This window comes from Ambystoma mexicanum, chromosome 4q (assembly GCF_040938575.1).
Source record: "Ambystoma mexicanum isolate Mex_15411 chromosome 4q, UKY_AmexF1_1, whole genome shotgun sequence".
NCBI classification, from domain to species: Eukaryota; Metazoa; Chordata; class Amphibia; order Caudata; family Ambystomatidae; genus Ambystoma; species Ambystoma mexicanum.
In genome coordinates this window covers 1,199,507,543-1,199,527,225 of record NC_090928.1, presented here as the reverse complement: position 1 = coordinate 1,199,527,225, position 19,683 = coordinate 1,199,507,543, and positions in this window count along the sequence as shown.

Here is a 19,683-nt window from a genome sequence, read left to right as displayed (position 1 = left end):
CCTCCACCATCCCGGAAGAGGAGGTCTTGGATCTCATCAATTCTCGGTCTCTGGTCGCCCATGCGCTTGACATTACAGACCTCATTACCTCCAACAACCTGCACTTATTGGTCATTACTAATACCTGGCTGCACCAGGCAGCAGGCCCAGCACTATCACTAGACATACCAGATGGCTACTCAATGATAAGGAAAGACAGAGATACAGGCAAAGGAGGCGGAGTAGCATTCATTGCTAAAAAGTCCCTATTCTTTAGAGACACTCCTTCCGCCAACCTTCCCTCAGCAGAACTATTGACAGTCAATATACCCCTCTCAGCATCCCAAACAATTCTTATGCACCTCATCTACCGGCCTCCTGGTCACATCTCATTCTTCGAGGAAGATATCAATGACCTTCTAAGCAACAACACCAAACCAGGTTCTCAAATCATCCTTCTTGGTGACTTTAACTTAGGCCTCCTCGCTCTGAACGACTCAAATGCTTTATCACTGGAAAATTCCATCTCTCAGCTCGGCTTCAACCACCGCATCACAGCACCGACGCACAATAAATGTAGAACATTGCATTGGCTGGCAGACTACAACTAATCTACTACTATCCTCCAAAACAAGCCTACTGCCTGGTCCCACCATCACTACATCTCCTTCACCATCCAGGGGAATGCACCTGCCAATCCAAATGCCGCCATTGCTCCGCAAGTCCTCGCCAGAAACAACCGAAACATAACATTGAAAAGTTTACGTCCCATGATCCAGAAAATCCTAGACCCTGCCAACTACAAAGACTTAGGGCCTCATTACACGGTAGGCGGTGGACCAAGGTGCTAATAGCACCTTGGTCCATGCCGGTAAAATACTGGCACTGCCTTGGTGGAAAGGGGAATTACCGCCCTATTCCAAGGTTGGCGGGGCGGTAATTCCCCCTTCCACCATTGCCCTTCCCCATTCCCATTTTTGCCCCATAGGGCATAATGGGAATGGGGAAGGTGCTAATTACGGTACCGCAAATTTGCGGTGTCGTAATTAGCACCAAGGTCCCTTAGCGGGTTGGTACTTTAACGCCTGCTAAAAGCAGGCGTCAAAGTACCAACCCGCTAAGGGACCTCGTAGTAAGGCGGTAAGGGTTAACGGTCACCGGTACCGTTACCGGTGACCGTTAACCCTTACCGCCTACCATGTAATGAGGCCCTTAGATTCAAACAAGCTAGTTGACCTCTATAATAAAACACTTCAGGCAGCGTTAAATAGCATTGCCCTCATGAAACTATCAAAAGCTAAACCAATAGCACATCTTAACAAGTGGTTTACCCCAGAAGTAAAAATCCTTCGGAATGCCAAAAGATAGACAGAATCCACATGGAGAAAAACGCCCAACACTACTAACAAAGTGTTATTCACCTCAGCCGCCTCAGCCTACAAAACAGCCTCCCTTAGCGCTAACAAAGAGACCTATGACAACAGAATCCTTAATGCCGAATCTAGGACCAAGGAGCTCTTCAATATCCTTAGGGAACTTGAGTACCCATCCCCACCATCGGAAGCCTGTGTGAAAGACACAGATTGGTGCGCAAAAATACGAAAAGCTCTCTCAGACAAAAATGCTCTTCTCCAATCCAAAATTGAGCTAAAAAGAACAGCCTGGCCAAGAATGCCAAAACCTCCTCACCTCCTAACCACAGGACCCCGTATGCCCACCTTTCTCCTTCTCACCTGTGTCACCTAGTGAAGTGGAACATATCATTAAAGGCCTCAAATCTTCTAGATGCCAAGGAGATCTCTGCCCAGCCACAATCATTCAGGAAGGCACCAAGGACCTGGCCCCTTTCATTACTGCCATAATCAACTCCTCATTTGAGACTAACTCAGTACCCAACAACCTCAAGGAGGCTTGGGTTATGCCCCTCTTAAAAAAAACAAATTTAGACCCTAATATTCCCCCTAACTACAGGCCTATCACCACCGTTCCCTACATCCTAAAGATCTTAGATAGAGTGGCCTATCTTCAAATCCAGAAGCTCTTGGAGGACAACAACCTACTGGGCCTCAGACAATCGGGCTTTAGGCCAAGACATGGAACGGAAACAGCCCTCTTGGACCTTAAAATCCAAATGGACGAGGCTAAGGACAATGGTAAGCTGGCTATGCTCCTGCTTCTTGACCTATCGCAGCCTTTGATCTTGTCGATCACCAGATCCTCACTGATCACCTGTCCACAGTAGCTGCCTTCTCCAGCAACGCCTCTACCTGGATAAATTCATTTGTGTCCAATCGCACCACCAGGGTCTTCGCACCCTCAGCCTCAGCCATCCCTATTCCCGTCTATTGCGGTGTCCAACAAGGCTCGTGCTTCTCTCCAACGCTTTACAATATCTTCACTAAGCTCCTCTTTGACCGTCTTGACAACCTGGGTGTCAAATATACGAATTACGCTGATGACACCCAGGTTCTCACTACGCTGTCAGGGTGCTACGAAGAGGACTCCAAACTCATTAATGACATTTACTTGGCGATCCAGGCGTGGATGGCAGACCACAGTTTATGCCTCAATGATGACAAAACTGAGCTCTTGCTCATCGGATCCCAAGTTCGCCTAAACAAACTAGACCCACGATATGCATCCATGAACATTGATGGAAATCTGATCAAAGTGGCCAAAGAAATCAAGACCTTGGGGGCCTAGTTAGACTCCACCCTTTCACTCAAGAAGCAAGTGAATGCCACTGCATCTACGACTGCCTACTCCAACAAGCCGATCAAGGCTTGCAAGGCATTCCTCTCGCCTAGTAGCTGCATTACACTAGCCAAGGCATTACTGCTGTCCAAAATCGACTGCTGTAACAGCCTCTTCCTAGGCACCTTTGAACGAAACCTCAACAAACTCCAGGTCCTGCAAAACAATGCCTTAAGATCGGCATTGAGCATCCCTAAATCTACCCACATCACCAGCTTCAGACATGATGCCTACTGGCTCCCAGTTCGAGATAGAATCTCTTTGCAAACTCTTGTCATTACCTACAAATGCTTAACTAACTCTGCCCCCAAGTATCTGGCAGACAAATTCAGCAAACACCAATCAGCTAGACCGACCAGAGCCCTGCACTCGCATTGCCTCACAATCCCCAAATTCAATCTAAAAAGAGCCCAGTCTTAGCTGCCAAACAGTGGAATGCTCTACCCATCATCCTCAGAATGGAACCTTTGTTCTGGACCTTTAGAGCCAAAGTACAGAACTGGCTCTTTGGTAAGAGACGCTACAGTCTGGCCAACTTGCATCTAAACACTTTGCCTGCTTATATCACTGTATGTCTTGCTGTAACACTAGCCACTTGGTATTGTAGCAATTTTTCTCAACTATCCACCGTCATGTACCTGGGTCATTCGCACTTATTGTTGTTGTTGTAAATTCTGATATATGTCTGTAACATTCGCTCAAAGTTTTGGCGCCCAGTTACCTCAGGGTTCGGTGCGCGGTACAAAGAAAGAAACTAAACTTAACTAAACTGAATTCGAAGCTCTGTAAGAGGCATTGTAAGAGGGGGTGATGCTTTGGGCATCCTTGTCACGCCCCTTTGCATTAACATTGGAATATATCTCCTGAGGGGTAGCCCTCTCTTCCACCTAAGCCTACAGGCTTTTTGCAACTCTTCGTTCCACTATCCTTTCCTTTCACAGGCTCCTTTAATCACGAATTTTGGGGGAGTGGGTTCTCGATGAAGCAAACCAACATATGCAAATGATATCTGTTTGCCTTACTGTTGGTAACGTGTGAACCGCGCAAGTTGTAGTCCTTAAAAGCTTGGAGTTGCAACCAGATCAAAATCTCAAAAAGAGAACACAATTAAATACATCACTTGTAAATCATGTTCTACAAATAGTCAATTATATTAACTAATTAAAAGATTAGCTGGAATAAAGAAAGGGAGCCTCAACAGTTCCAAAGACGCCGATGGGATTTCCGTTAACAAGGGATCCTAGAAAGGCCCCAAAACATGTCCAAGATTCCAGAACAGAGCTTAAACCTCATCATCGGAGAAGTCAAAAAGCTGTGTTCACCCAAGTCTCCACAAAGTTATGAACCCTGCAGGAGCCTAGGTGTCAGTAGTCCCGTCCGTGATGAAACAGAACACGCTAGTCCCTATCTGTTCCAGAGCCCAGGGAATTGCCTGCTTCGCCCTAAAGAGTCAGTGGGCCTCATTCCGAGTATGGCGGTAAGGGATTGCGGCCACCGGTAACGAGACCGGTGGCGATATTCCCTTACCGCCATACTCCGAGTTCCCTCTGCGCCCACGCCCTTAACGCCTGCTTTGAGCAGGTGTTAAAGTCGAGGGCGCAAAGGGGCCTCCAAGCCAATAACGGTGACTGTAATGAACGGTCACCGTTATTTGCATCTTCCCCATTCCCATTGAGCCCTATGGGGGCTCATTTGGGAATGGGGAAGAGCCTTGGTGAATGGGGAATTACCGCCCCGCCAACCTTGGAATGGGGCGGTGATTCCGCCATCCACCAAGGCGCTGCCGGTCCGGGTACGGCGTCAACCAAGGCGTTAATAGCGCCATTGGTTAGCGCCATACTCGGAATGAGGCCCAGTGACACTAGTCCTTCTCTGGCTCTTCATAAGATCTATGAGGAGGACTCCATCTTGGTCAACCTTTGGCAATTGTAAGTGGTTGACGTACTGTGTAAATGTTCACTGCTCCTTAGATACCTCCTTGAATCACTGCTTATCGCCCACTGGTCCTGAGACTTCTAGGCACTGCGGATTACTGCAGATTCCTCCAGGCTCCAGCAAGGCCCCCATTTAGTTGCTATGCGGATGTGTGGAGACATACGTTGTAGAGGGCGGCTGCAAAAACCCTGGTTAACAGTTTAGTAGCCTACGGTGAGACAGCCTATTCCAAGTCAGGTGCTTTCTCGCAGAGCCCAGCTGGGCCAACGCAGGCAGCAATCCTTGAAATCAAAGCTGTTCACCTAGACATTTTAATGCCAAGAATATTATGAGTGGTTCCACAGGACGGCCACCATTTATAACGCGCTTAATACCCAGAGGTTTCTAAGCGCGGACCCAGGGATTGAACCTGTGCTGCTGCATGTTGTCTTGCTTCCAAGGCGAGCACGTTGCTGCTGAGCTATCCTCCCGAGATAATTCTCGTGAAAGCAACTTTAACCAACCCCGTCCTTAAAGAATGTCTACCCTCACCAGTTTACCAAAAACGCGGTCACAATAGTTGTCACATCCTTCTTCCACTTTCTCCATGGCGCTTTCAGATGCCGGATGGATCCTTCTTGTACCTGTGCAGCCCAAACAAATCACCCTGCCACGGCCCCGCACCGGAATTCTTTTCTCACAGGGCAGAAACCCCATGCGACTTCAGGCCTAGCAAGGCTTCTACTGAGAAGCACAAAGAAGGCCACCAGTCCCAGCCTGTAGGATAGCACAGGGTCAGAAAAACCAGCAAAAGACGTTCAGGTTCGGATCCCAGATACGTGCTTTGAAACCAAGGTATGTAAATAACCCTTCAAGATCTCCATCCCTCCCCCCACCTGACTTGTGTCAGATATCTGAGCTTCCTATTACACATTCTTCTATTTAAAATATCTAAGAACAATACCTAAGATTGTCTGGCGAATGGTTACCCTCTTAAAGTGAATTACATTAAAATTAAGGGGAGAATTATAGCCTACTACCGGAAAATGAAGAATTAGACAGGTTCTCAGGGGGATTTGTTGAGCTATCTCACACAACTCTAACGCTAATTCTGCAGGGTAGGGACGAGAAACTCATGACGCCTCTTTCCCATCAATGTTGCATCCCACGCAGTCCAATCATCACAGATGGCCTGTAAGCAAACTTCCACTGAGCACCTTAAGTCTGCCAAACTGTCCGAAAGCAGCTTTCACGAACACATTATACTGGGCGCTAAAGTCAAGAAGAGGAAGCTAAAACCTTAATGAAATTTTAATCTTATCAGTGTACAGGAAATTACCAGCAAAAGACCTCGGACATACACCGGGAAGATGGAAGATGGAAACTTTCCGCTCTGGCTCCTTAATAATCACACGACTCTCGGTGAAGCATCAGACAACAGAGATATATTGCAAGAACAAACCCCTCAGTTATCTAGTAACGATCTTCTCTCTGGTTAAACAGCTCTAATGTTATTTATTTAATTGCTTATTTACAATGCGCTTAGTACCAACGTTGTGGTTTTGTAGCGTGGGGTCGGAATTCGGACCTCGGTGCTTCTGGGTTGTTTTGCTTCCAAGACAAACGTGTGGCCCCTGGGCTATCCTTCCTCTCCTCCGGAAGCAATGTCGTTGACAGCAGAGCTGAATGCAGTGCTTTAAGAGGGCCAGCCCCCCAACCCCAGGTCCCACCGCCATGCAACATTGGCGGGACACATTACCCTGCTGCAGCCGCCACAGGAGATGCACCCGCCATTAAGTCAGGCAAGCTGACAAAAGTGCCAGCCAGCCACGGCGACGCTGTGGCTGGCTGGCACTTCTGTCAGTCACTGTAAATTCCTCTGGTGACCCGAAGTTACTGTCCTTTGTGTCCCCACCCCTTCCCCAGGTCTTTAACCCTTGGTAAACCTGGGAACTCCTCGACATATTTTGAGGTTTTTAAAAGATGGCTTGAAAGGTACACAATTCAAGAAATCTTTTATAAAACTTTGCCAACAGACAAAGACGCCTCAGGCTTTGTCCTTTGGCAAAGTTTATAAAAGATGGCTTGAATTGTGTACTTTTTAAGCCATCTTTTACAAACATGAAAGCGTTTTTAAAAACTGTAAGGTATGCACAGAAATATATATACGTGTTATATATTCGTGTGCGTACCTCACTTATGGTTTGTGTACTTTGCAAGCCATCTTAAGGTACGCACATAAATATATAACATTTATATATATTTGTGTGCATACCTTACGGTTTGTGTAATTTTTAGGTCACGCCCATTCCACAAGTCACGCCCCCAAATGAGGCTGCACCCTCGATTACTTACCCCACTTAAAGCCCTGGCAAACTGTTGGTGCACCTAACAGCGGATTCAACTGGCATGTGTTGCATTGATCCTAGAAACTCCTTACTCAGCATAGACACGCATATTTATTTTAATTTTACTTTAATTGTTCATTTATAACACGCTTAGCACCAACGACTGATAAGGACTGACACAGCAGCACAATCAGTAAGGTAGCGCTACATTACCAGAAGCTTTCCACCTCTGGTTACACAGCTGAATAGGTCATCCAGTTCTCAGTAAGTACTCAGGCCACCAGGCTCTCTTAAACTGCAGCTACTAAAGAGATTTGTCTGAGGTGGCAGAGTTCTTACAAGACTTTGCACAGCCAACCTGCCCTTTGGGGTTCACTGTTCTAAGCGCTGCTGCCTGAAACAGTGGAGCAACTACGTTATCCGCGTCTCACTGCCAGCCGAGTTAAGAAGGCTCTCTCACAGCTTACTCAGCTCTCTTAACACCTTGTTCATAAAATCATTCCGCATTGATGATATAGTTCTCACCATACCTATGACTCAGTTTGCACTGTTGTTGGGAGGATAGCTCAGCGGCAACGCGGTCGGCTTGGAAGCAAGATGACACGAAGCAACACAGGTTCGATCCAGGGGTCCGCGCTTAGAAACCTCTGGGTATTTAAGTGTGTTATAAATACACAACTAAGAAAAAAACACTATTACACAACTAAAAAACAAAAACAATTCCTGTAAGAGCCCCTCGAAGCTCCCCGCGGGCTGTGTGAGCACTTTAAAAATGCAAAAATAAATACAATTTTAAAAATATATATATATTTTTTTGTACTGTATTAGTTGAACATTCAAACTTTTGTACTCCGAGACCCCCGGCCGGCCCATAGAGCTGAGGTTTGCTCAAAAGTACTTTAAGACGAGATAGATGCACCCTCGAGATGGATGGGGGTGCAGATTTATTACTCCAACACCAATCAATAAGGACAACTCAATGGTTTGGCAAAGGGAGTCCGTTTAATGACAAGTACAAAAAACGGGGAGCCATGGATATCAGCAGTGATGCGATCGTCCTTCTCACTTCAACTCCAACGAACTTCATACAAGTTGTAACATTTATACTCAGAACTCATCATAATTGACGTGTAACACTCAAAAGTTAACATGCAATTCTATTGGTTAGGAAAAGGTAACTTTACTATAGGTACTATATCTGTATATGGTAACGGAGTGAGGGGATTGGGTAAACACTATCAGGTGGGCGTCTAAGCCCTTCCTTCAAAAATGACTACTGTAGACGTCACTAAGAGTATGACGTCTCATTGGTTCTACTAACTACAGGACCCTAGATTATTTGGTCCATTGTGATTGGGTTGGCACCAACCGCATGCATACTTCTCCACTTCGCTTAGCAGCACGCAGAATGGTCAGCCAGGTGTGGGGGGCCCCTTAGTTACCCGGCCTTCCTCCGATTATGGTTACAATCAATCATCACTTTAGTAGCCATTTGTCAATTAGTTCACTGTGGTTGGCCTCGAAACTGCATCTTCTGTCTGGAAAAGTTCTGATATCTCCTGCCTGGTCGGGTGCTAAGCGTAGGTGTGAACCCTCGCTTCTTCTTGCTCGGCTGGTCACGTCCTTCCCACACCGTGAATTTGTCTCTTTTCTCTCAATTTGTGTATTTGATTCTTATTTAGCCCATCACCTGTCAAAGTCTTCTTATCTCGACCTTTCAAAGGCAGGATATTCTGTTCTTAGTTTCAATTAAATGTAGCTACTATTCGCCTCGTCTATTGGTATGACCTTGGCTTCCATGTCACGAGTTGCTTCTACCGAGTTTCGATTCAGCCCTCTATTCTCGTTTTTCTAAATATGAATCTCTGCTCATTTGGCCTTTAGTAACCTGGGTTGATTCTGCTTCATTTGCAAAGTGGAAATATACTTATACGAAAGTACTTAGTTTGAGGTAGATTTATGTATAATGGCGCTTGTCGAACTACTCTTCTACTTAGCATAGCAAGCCGCACTGTTTCCTTAGCTTTCTTGCGGTTCCAAGTATATTTACAGGTGTGTACTGGTCGACTGTCTTCATATTGCTTACAGCTTAATGGTCTTACATTTGGACATCATTCTTTTGTTTTAAGTTCACGATATCCTTACTCATGGCGTTTCGTCTCTTTATGTCATTCTCGTGTCGTCATTTCTTCTATCTGTGAGTCTGTCCGGGTCCTCGTGATGTCACCATTCGTCTTCCATTAAGACCGTTTTGGTTTCTTCCAGGACAGTACTTAGGCAATCTTCATTTTGTTTCATTTGCTGGTAGGGTTTCCTTAATGGATACCTTACTGTCCATGGTTTTCTGGGTATCGGTACCTTAATATGTGTTGCTCTTCTGATAAGCACTGGGCAGAGCCCCACTGCGGCTCTCTGCTGGTTTATTTGCTCATCATACGTCACATATTTTGGTGTGAAAATTCCTGTTACTCCAAAATGGGCTACTGGAGTGCAGGTTTTATTTGGGACCTCCTCTACACTTTCAATAGATAAGTACTTAATAAAACTTCATAATAAGTTGATACACACATTTATCCTAACATGAGTTCACTTCACAAAAGAAAACAAATAATCACAATAAGCAAAGGGTAAAAAAAGCATGAATATATACAGATTATAAACCAAAAGGTACATTTGAGCCAAAGTGTTATATTGAGTTCTTATTCAAGGCTTTGTGTAGTCCTGCGTGTCTGTTAGACAAGTGATGATCGCAGGGGTAAGTCCTGGCCCAGGTCATAACTATTTACATTAATTCATGTGATCTTAAAAAATGTGCAATAGCTAATTTCATGGAATTTTCTCGACAGTTGGGATGATTTGAAATAGTAGAGGTAGACATCCACTTGCATACTCATAATGATACCTCACTTCTGAGTAAAGCCTCAAAGGATAACGTGTACCCTTCCGCCACCCTAGCTCCTGTTAATATTACAGGCACTGTAGCTTTCAGTTATGCAGTGGTGGAAATGGAAGAAATTTGGTGGGGGAACCCACAAGGGCCGGAGTTTGGGGGGGGTATCTGAAGAGGTGGGGGTTAGAGGGGTCGTAGCTAGCAGTTGACCTTCAATCAAAGGAAATGGCCAAAACAATAGATTCAAACGGTGCAATTTCTTTCATGCTGCTTCTTTTTCAAACTATATATCAATTCCACTTTAAACCACTTCCATGGCACTGGTGCACCAAAAATATGATATCATTACCACTTGAAAACCGCTTTGGGGTCCCATCATCTGATGAGGTGTGAAGGCAAGCAGCAAGCACTGGGGTAGGGCTTGCAGTCAGGATTAAGAACGGAGCCAAACTGAGAACTTCTTTTTTAGTGTTTGCACAGCACTAATGTGTCCTTTCAGTTACATTCTTTACATAATATACTTCAGTCATTAAAACCAAAAACGTGGCAGATGTGATGTGTTGCTCAGATGTAATGTATTAGTCAAAATAGAATACATTTTAAATACTCAGTGTCCAAACTGTACATTTCCTTGTCTTGTGGGGCAACCACACAAATATTGCAACAGCCAGTATGAAGATGCTGTGGTTACTTCTGACCAAATTGCAGCAATAGTTTACAGTAGAGATCAAACTCTTTTTTTTCATTGTCATCCAGTTTGTTCTCCTGTGCCCGGCAAGCTGTGTGGTCTGCTCCACAGCCACCCCGAAGTAGCTGTAGAGGAGGATCCAAAAGCCTCTACCCGGAGGTCACACCCCTAACATGCCTATCTGTTGGGAACCAGAAATAGTGACAAAGGCCAAACCTGTAATTATGCCTATAACACGAGCATCCTTCAAAGCAAAGTATCCATTAGGAATGCCATTCTTTATGTATCCACGAAAAGCTGCCAGCCTCTTGGTAAAAATCCCTGAAGAGCACATGAAGACGGATGAAAGAAAAGACTGGTGACGTCACATGTAGCAAAGTGACACGCCTAAGAAAAGATGATAAGAGAGAAGGTGAATAGACCATATAGGAACTGATGACGAAGTTAAGAATCGAGTAAACTTTCATATGCGAGTGAAGAATGCACGTTTAAAAGCACAGAAGAAAATGAAAACCATTTTATAATTGTACAGATGCAGTAACACAAGTAGATTACGTATTTTTGAAGGCTGGCTATAAGTAGTCATAGCCAGCTGGCGGTGCCACCATGGTATATATATGCATACAAATCTGGAAGTTCCACATCGTATTTTATCAAACTAAAAATCCTGTGAATGAAAGGACTTTAAGTGTGGCACAGTAGAATATGTCCAGCTGGAGTTGGAAGGAGAATCAGGAAGGTTTGCCTGGTCCATTGTCAAGGATTGGGGCAGCCAAGAAACTGGTTAGCTATTGTGGAAATATACAATGAACGATAAGGCGAGACTGAGCTCCTTTTAAGGGGTGACAGAAGAACAATGAGTGCCAAGTTTTATTCTTTAAATGGTATTAAATACAATGAAGGAGCTCAAAATGTGGTCTCCAGTGACATGGTCATATGAAAATAGACTTTGGGAAGTTACGCCGAGACCAGAAGATAAGAACATGCTCACACTCCCTTCTATTCCCAGGAGCAGTGAAACTTGCAAGGACAAGTTCAAAAAACTATTCTCATGGCAGACAGCTTGAGTGATGATAGACGATGGGCTAATTGGGTGGGGAGGCGTGGTCAAGTCTGACACACCAGCAACTGGTGTACAGGCTTGCATGCTGCTAACGAGTGGAATGTTCCAGAAGGGTAGAAGTGGGCCAACCAATTATAAAGGTCCACGAAGGGAAAAGCCCTATAGTTTAGAGATCCAATAAGATGTTGTGTATTTGATAATGCTCACAATGACTTGCACTAGGGGTGGGCAGAGTTGTTCACCTGACAGTAGAGACACAATCACAACCCCAAACCCCAGAGAAAGTATACCTAGATGTTACATGTTACCCAATCACAGTCCCACATACGTTTTTTTAGTTTGCCCCGTAGTATGACATCAATGATGATGAGTTTTTAGTATATAAGTGTGTTTTTTATGAAATACTCTGAGATCTTGCTGCATGACATTTGATGATGTCCGTTGTACTCTCTGTTTTAGATAATTGTTATTAAAACAGCAAACATCTTTGTCAACTTCCTGAGTCGGTTTTACTATTGATGCTAGAGTAATTTCTGCATCCCCATCCACCATGTAGAGTGTTACCTCATCTTAAAGAACCGCCGGGTACATAGCCATTTTTTTACATATTTTTCTGGACTGAAGTCAACCAGGGGAGGGCCATTGTAGTGCATGAACAATAAATTGCTCACTCATACAATGCCAAGTGAGTTTCTAAGGGGTGTGAGTGTATTGTTCATGTGACTGAACACACGTTCACATTCTGCAGTGGATATGGTGTCCAGTGGTTTCATAAGTGGAAGCATTTCCTCTGGCACATGCTTTCCACCATTGCCCTTATATTCCCAGAAGCCACTCACTATTTCTCTAGGTGGTAGCTGAAACCTTTTGCAAAGTGCCTGCACTTCATATTCCCCATACAATATGTCATAATCATTTGGCCATTACCTAGGGTAAACCACTTGGCATGCCGATATCAATTTATGAAACTCAGAAGCCATTGCTTCCTCTGAAGTGCCTAGAACATGCAAGGATGCTCTAGTAAGGAATCTATTTTGCATGGCATTTGCCAGACTTCGGAAAAATGGCTGTCTATTGATTTTGACATCAACTTTTCTCCCTCCATGCAAAGTAACCCCTTGAAACGTTGTATTGGCTTATTCTGTGGCAAGTTTGGTGAATATTGCTTGCCTGCCTCCTGCCAGCACCTCAAAAACTTTAATTTGGGGGCAAATTAAAATATGGGCACCTTGGAGAGTGACATAGTTTACTTGCTATTTTGGAGAAAGCTCAGACAGTTCACATAGAGCCTCCCTCATCAGGCCCAGGTTCTTAACAAACTCCATACCAGTCAAACTTTCCAGAAGTCCTCTTTATTTTGCCCTTTCAGGAACTCCACAGTTTGAGTCTACAGCTGCTAACTGGAAGTGAATTGCAAGAGCTGGATAGAGGTCCCAAATAACTTTTACAGTGTGGCAACTCGATGCCACCCATCAAGTATCAAGAACCCTACCTATTGCATGGTAAACCAGTGCTAATTGATCCGCACATGTGTGGAATTCCATGTGATTTTTGGGTGAGCAGTGGTAAAGGGCATCAAGAGCATCCGTAAAGACTTAGGGCCTCATTACGAGATTCCCGCAAAAAATGGAGCCATTACCAGCATGGACATGTTACCGCGTCTGTGCACCCTTGACGCCGCCAATAGTGGCTGATTACGCGTCCGTGATCATGCGCAAACACCCATGCCAGTAATGGCTACACCACCATGCTGCTAAAGGCCCTCCAACCGCCCGATAGCGCCATCACGGGACTCAACGATACCGCCTCCGCCAAGGAGCAACCCCTTAATAATGACCCGGTAATAACAACATGCAAATACCGGGCTCGTAATCCCGGACCCGGATGTAACGTCATCGCGTCGGAACGGGAAATGCACCAGCGGCCATCTTTAAAAACAAAATCCATTGCAATCCTCTCAATCCACCAGTGCTACAGAGGAGAGACCAGGGCCATTGTTTACATCATGTCCAAGACTACCTGTAAAACCACCCCCGCCTGCACAAGAAGCGCTTCTCTGATGAGGAGTTAAATATGCTGGCAGATACCTTTGCTGCCCATGGCGATGAGGTTTTCACAAATAACCTCAAAAGGGAGTTGCAGTTGAGGAAGAGTGAAATCTGGGAGGAGGTAGCACGCAAGGTGTTAGCGGTTGGCACCACCCCCGCACAGTTAAACACTGGAAAAAAAGATGGGACGACCTCCATCTCAGGGTCCGGAACATCCTGTCCAGCAATCGTAGGGAGGCCATGGCCACAGGTGGGGGTGCCCACTCACTGCTGAAACTCAGGCGCTGGGAGGAAACCTGCAGCACAACAATCCAGATGGAGTCGATAGAGGGCTTCAGAGAAATGGGGATGGGTGCCGCGACATCTGGAGATGGAGGTGAGTGACTCTGCAAACCCCAGTAGGCCAAACTATGACGTAGCACAACTGAAAGTGAGCCAAGCCAAGGCAATACATGGCCCATCATACACATATTTACAGATCCATGTCCAGATGGAGGCCCAAACCCTGCCACACTGAAATGCATGGTGTATGCCAATCCCATTACCAACAGACACCCAACACACAGGGACCATTTGCATGTCATGCATCACACAAACCCCAATACAATGGCATACCACCTGGTATGCATCAGTGTCGAATGGAGACACCATGGGTAATGCCAAAATGCCCCCCCCACCCTTGAAACTACCCTGTGTGACACACCTATAAGATTGCAATGCATGAGAAATGAAATACTGTACTGCACCATCTCATGCATCTTGCATGTATCACCATCACTGATGCCCTGCATCTCTTCTTCCCTCACGGGCACTGATGGAGAAGGTGGGAGTCAGGACCCTGCCACAAGGCCATCTACGTCCAGGGCCAGACCGCCGGGCACTGGCCAATCCACCTCTGGGACAGCACCGCGGCCCACAGTCCATCCCAGGGCAAGTGCACAGGCCATGCAGGCACATAAGAACACCACAGCAGCGGACGAGAATGTGACCACAGAGCTGCCAACAACAGCTTAAGGGGAGGCTGATGGCACCCAGTCCGCTGCCACAAGTTCAGTTGGTGAGGCAGCAGCCACAGCCCCACCTAGTGATGCGGATGTAGGAGCGGAGGTGTAGGTGGACCTAGATGGAACAATCCATGTGTAATGTCCACATACCCCAAGCCCCCTGTCCACCCCCAACACGCCACTCAGGGCACACTCTCCAGGCCCATGCTGGATTCTGCAGTTCTACTGCACAGTTCAGACCTCACTACAACCCCAGAGGCCAGCCCTGCAATGGCCCACCCAGCCGCAGCACCCTCAATCTCAGCAGCTCCCACTGACATGGAGGCACGCCTGTCTAAGGTGGAGCCAAGGCAGGACTCGATGATAGAGCTGGAGCGCCAATATGTGGGTGAGGGAGAAAGCACTGTTTTATAAATTACCTTAATACACCCGTTGTGTTTGAAATAATTTAATGCCTGGACATTGTTCATTTCGTGTGTGTCCATTCAATTCATGACAGCGCACAGTGCCCAACTCCCCACACACCCCGTGTCCATGTCGACACGGTCCTAGTGCTCAGTGTGTCAAACTGGATATTAAATTATGCCTCCTATTGTAACGATTACAGGTATATTGGCCTATGCCAAGTTGCTTAAAACTGTACGCGAATAACTCTCTACGGCAAGGTCTTGACCTTAGAAATTAATGTAAGCCGCCATCTTGAATCAAGCCGCCATTTTAGGTCCTCTTGCTGTGTAAAAGTCACCCTGTACATCAAAATGGCGGACAATGCCATTCCAAACAGAATCTGGTCATCATGACCTCCGTACAGCTAATGTATAACTTGCCTACAGGCCACTTGTTAGGGTCGTGAACTGAGACCTTGTCCTTCTGTTGACCTGTGTGTAAATGGATTACCTGTATCAACGGAACTGATCTATGCACATACTGATGAATATATTACAAGTTGACCTGGCAGAGACCCTAGACCAGTAATACATTCATGGAATGGTTAACCCGCGAAGGGGTTGGACAAAAGGCTGGAGAAATGTATAAAAGCCTGATTGTCCCAATGTATAGTCTCTCACTGAATACATCGAACCCCGTTGAAGTTAGTTGTGTTGTACTGAGGGCCGATAGCTATCTGATCTGTCATTGACTTTGTCACTGCTTGAGCTTCAAATAAAGTACTTTGTATGTTCCTTTGTAACCGGAGTTTGGTGTGTTTCCTTTGGGCTTCCCGGCCTCTTATTATTTTTCTGTTTTCACAGTTGGCGCCCGAATAGGGACCCTCAAGATTAATGCCGGACCATTGAAGGTTGACGCATGCTATCGGACCGGGATCGGATGGTGTGATACTATGGGCCAGACTGAACAAGACGCAACACCTCTACAGCGCTGCACGATCCGATCCTTGGACGATAGCCGTGTGGTCTGAGACGGCATCTTGACGAGGGTCCACTTTTGAGGCGGGCAGATTTGCCGAAATCACCAAACACAAGGTAAAATTCGTTAGGTAAGTTCTTTGATAAACCGTACGGTCCTCCTTAGGTTTGGTCAGGTGATTCGTGACCCGAATCTTAATTTAACCCTGACAATTTGAATTTGGCGCATTGTATCTGCAGACACAATTATTGACCGGGTAACACCAAGTATTTGAGAAATGCTTGGGAAATTGTCTAGCTGCTTTAGGGCATTATTCCGCAGCGATCGACAATCTTTGGAATTTAGCTGCCCGGCACCACAGGAGGGGTCGCCGCCGTTTACTATGTATTGTAAGCATGGCATTGGAAGTGTAGTATTTAATGATATTTGGCACAGACAAACCAGACATGCCTCCGAACTTCAGTGGCCAATCAATGGTAGTTTTGAGATCCCTCATATTGAATACTTAGAGTCAGTCTTGTTAAAGAAAAAGGCCAGACCCGCAGCATTTGATGTTCAGTAGAATTGGAAAAGAGAAACGTTGCAGCAGCTTAAGAGTAGGGAAAAACATGCGCGCCGTCATAAAACGAACGCTGGAAAGGCGTTGTCATATGATCAGGACAAACACTTTGAGTCGGTTAGGAATATGGATAGGGCTTTCTCACTCGGTATTCAGAAAATCTATCCTTCTAAAGACCTTCATGTTTCTGATGAGTTTCTTGACAAATTGTTAAACGAGCGAAGGCCTGGTGCCTCTGCATGATCCTCTTCCTGTTGCTTTGCCTCTTCCTGCTGTTATTCCTGCTCTCCCTGCTCAACCTGTTGTTCCTATTCTTCCGCTGTTGTTCCTCCGCCTGCTCTACCACCTCTTCCCATTGCACTAGTAATAACACCTCCATTGAATCTGCCTGCACCTCCACTCCCAAGTGGTTCCGTACCGACTATATTTGATCGGGGTGCGGGGTCGAAGGTTGTTACTCGTAATACTGTCCCTACAGATAAGAAGCGGGATTTGTTTGCATGGGCTAAGCATTGTATGGAGAGAGATGATCGAGCTAATGTTTTTGCCACACTGTCTAATATAGATAATTTTCCTGAGAAAAATGTTTTCATTGAAGGTTTAGGGATTCATTTATGCGTAATGTGGGGTAAATTAAATAATGTGGATCTCCCACAAGGGCTGAGGGATCTGAATACTTTAGCACTTTCAAGAGACACTGTGGAGAAAGTACATGAGAATGTCGAGAGGATATTTGAGTATAGGAGAGATTTGGAAAAGTTACGGAATGAGGATGACGAATAGAGAGTATGTATGTACAGAAACAATTTCTTCCGTGTCGTAAATCGGCATCTGAGGAAGCGCAAATTTGTACAAAAGATGCGATTAGATGGATTTCGGATTTATCAATAACTCCAGTTGAGGTATATGACACATACAGTCAATGGGCCTCATTACGACCCTGGCGCTAAGTGACAAACGATGGCGGTAAATGCTTACCGCCATCGTTTTCCGCCAGGTCCGATCATGACACCTGACCGTAAACTACGATGCCAATAGCGGCATCGTAGTTAACGCTGCCGCTAACTGCGCTAAGGGTGCGCGCACGCGACCGCCCACACCGTACTTAGCGCCATGGCGGAAAGGCACGCAAATGCCGACCCAAGCGGACATGCACCTAACGCCATCACCGAGGCCGCAAAGTACCTTACCGCCATGGTGCAAATAACGCCATCGCGAACCAACCGTAAAGGGCCAATTCAAGTGAATGCAGCTGCCACAGGTGCACAGAAACAGCACAGGTGAAGGCAATACAGACTCAGGGGAGTACAAAAAGAGCACACCCCACCCCTACCCACACCCAGTCACACTCCACAATGATGCCAATACGACTAGCAATGTTGGGGCTGGAGGACCTGATAGCAATGCATGTGCTACTACAACAGCAACAACAACAACAACAACAGGCAGCACAGAGGAGACGCAGGAGGAGAAGGAGGGCAAGGCAGGCCCAGCAAGCCCCACCAGCACAGCCAATGCCACCACGCAGGCAGCCCCCAATCCCACGCATCAGAGCCAATCCAAACAACCTCACTGCTGAGCAGATCCACACCCTGTACCGTTTGGACCGGGACACCATCACCGCCATCGTAGACATGATACACGATGACATCGTCAGCATGATAGAAAGTCCAACCGCCATCCCCCCCCTACTGAAGGTAGTGGCTGTACTCCACTTCCTGGCCACAGGCACCTACCAGCACACAGTGGGGCACCTGCATGGCATTTCACAACCATTATTCTCACGAACACTCATCCAAGTGCTCGATGCCCTCCTCAAGCACACAGACGACCACATCTCATTACCACGGACTGCCCAGGAGATTGCAAACACCAAAGTGGGTTTCCATGCACTAGCCAGCATACCCGGTTGCATTGGTGCCATCGACTGCACCCATGTGGAATTGGTGGTTCCACGTGCCATGGAGGTACCGTACCGCAACCGGAAACAGTTCCACTCTATCAACGTGCAAATGGTCTGTGACTCCAACAAGATCATCACACATTGTTGTGCCCGATTCCCCGGATCAACCCATGATTCCATGATCCTGAGGAACTCCACAATACCACGCTACATGGAGCGACATGCAGGCCCAAGATCCTGGCTACTCGGTGAGTGCTATGTCATGGAAGTGGGCATGGGAATGACGTACCAGTGCATACTCCACCTGGCAGAAAGGGGGGGGGGGATGCATACTCCACCTGGCAGAAAGGGGGGGGGATGATGCATACTCCACCTGGCAGAAAGGGGGGGGGGGGATGATGCATGCTCCACCTGGCAGAAAGGGGGGGGGGATGATGCATACTCCACCTGGCAGAAAGGGGGGGGGGATGATGCATACTCCACCTGGCAGAAAGGGGGGGGGATGATGCATACTCCACTGGCCTGTGAGTAACACAGAGAACGGATACAGAGGAAGGGCACTCACAATGCACAAAACCCCTCTGCATACATAGGGTGATGGCATGCAAAACAGGCCATGGCAGCAATGAGCATATACTGGTTGCATAGTGTGAATCAATTAGTGCATGTAGAAGTGAGCCAAGGTAACAGTACCATGCCAGCCATGGTGGAACATCATGTTCCTGATCAGACAACATGACTGACACATACATTCTCGCCTACATACAGGTGATGCAGCCTACCCCCTGAAGAGGTGGCTCCTCACGCCAGTCCGGAACCCGCAGAACCAGCACGAGGAGGACTTCAACCGTGCACATACACGTACTCGTGTGGTCATAGAGCAGACATTCGGCCTCCTGAAGGCACGGTTCCAAAGCCTCAGCAGGTCTGGTGGGGCACTCCTGTATGGCCATGAGAAGGTGGCAAAGATCGTCATGGCATGTGTCATGCTGCACAATATGTGCGTCAGACGGAATGTGCCCCTGCCCCCTGACGCAGAACTGCAACCACCTGACGATGAGGATGAGGATGAGGAGGGTGCAGATGGGGCGCCACCACATGGAGGAGGCGATGTACAGGAGGGGCGTGCCATGCGCCAAAGTATCATCAACCACTGCTTCTAGCACAC